The sequence below is a fragment of the Aplysia californica genome, unplaced genomic scaffold (genome assembly GCF_000002075.1).
Source record: "Aplysia californica isolate F4 #8 unplaced genomic scaffold, AplCal3.0 scaffold01073, whole genome shotgun sequence".
Lineage (NCBI taxonomy): Eukaryota > Metazoa > Mollusca > Gastropoda > Aplysiida > Aplysiidae > Aplysia > Aplysia californica.
In genome coordinates this window covers 24,315-25,268 of record NW_004798343.1, presented here as the reverse complement: position 1 = coordinate 25,268, position 954 = coordinate 24,315, and the positions used below count along the sequence as shown (strand labels likewise).

The 954-nt window shown below is 43.6% G+C and overlaps 1 protein-coding gene across 1 annotated transcript in view; it reads left to right on the top strand.

Annotated features, from left to right (window-relative positions):
- The first annotated feature begins 395 nt into the window (after window positions 1–395).
- The window catches only part of LOC101858146, a 23,305-nt gene continuing 22,746 nt past the window's right edge, over window positions 396–954 (top strand). Inside the window, exon 1 of the mRNA XM_035973237.1 lies at window positions 396–730. The gene's annotated coding sequence lies outside the window, so the exon portion shown is untranslated. The remainder of the gene's footprint in view (window positions 731–954) is intronic.

Here is a 954-nt window from a genome sequence, read left to right as displayed (position 1 = left end):
GAGAGAGAGAGAGAGAGAGAGAGAGAGAGAGAGAGAGAGAGAGAGAGAGAGTTTTACGGTGCGGGTGTTTCAGCTCGTGAGACACGTATTTTTACTAGTCTTGTTGTGCGTATGTGTGAGTGCGTCTAAGCTTTTCTACTGCCATTGTAAACTACCAAGACAAATTTCTCCCTGCGAGATGAATCAAGATTGTCATTGTCATTGTCACATTTAATTGCCGAAAAGGTGTACTAACATATTATCCGGATTTTGCTAAAGCGACTCATTGCCCAGCCCTAGTTAGCGCCTCTCTCTCTCTCTCTCTCTCTCTCTCTCTCTCTCTCTCTCTCTCTTGTCGCCAACAGACAGACGCGCGCATTTCGTTCGTTCCTCTAAGGATGCAGTTGGTCGCCGTACCTTGCGTGTGCCGAGATCTAGGTACAGTATAAGGTTTCTTATTCTGATCGGAACAGGATTTGCGCTCTCTCTCTCTCTGCAACAGGGACTGACTGACTGACTGCCTGCCTGGTTGGGGGGGACTCCTAAATCAGACTTCAGACTGTCAGGACACGGGAAATGTTGTTTTTGTCCCCTCGGTTCGCACCACAGTGGTATGCATGCATAATATCCCGTGGATTTTTGTCGCGTGGTGTTGTGGTAAGGCTTCAGAAGAGTAATAGTGCACCAACTTACTTACACTTACACTTTCACTTACACTTACACGCACGTCTGTGAGGAATTTCTACTGGAGGTAGGTGCACCTCTTCTCATATCTCTTTTCTTTGTCGTAAATGAGAATAATAATAATATGCTAAAGAGGAAGAAAAAAAAACCGGGTACTATTTTAGCCATCCATGTTCATTTAGATCTAGAATCTATATTATCATGTTACTTTTTCATGAACATCTGTCTAGTGAAGAGAAACATAATTTATATTTTATTCTCTCTCTCTCTCTCTCTCTCTCTCTCTCTCTC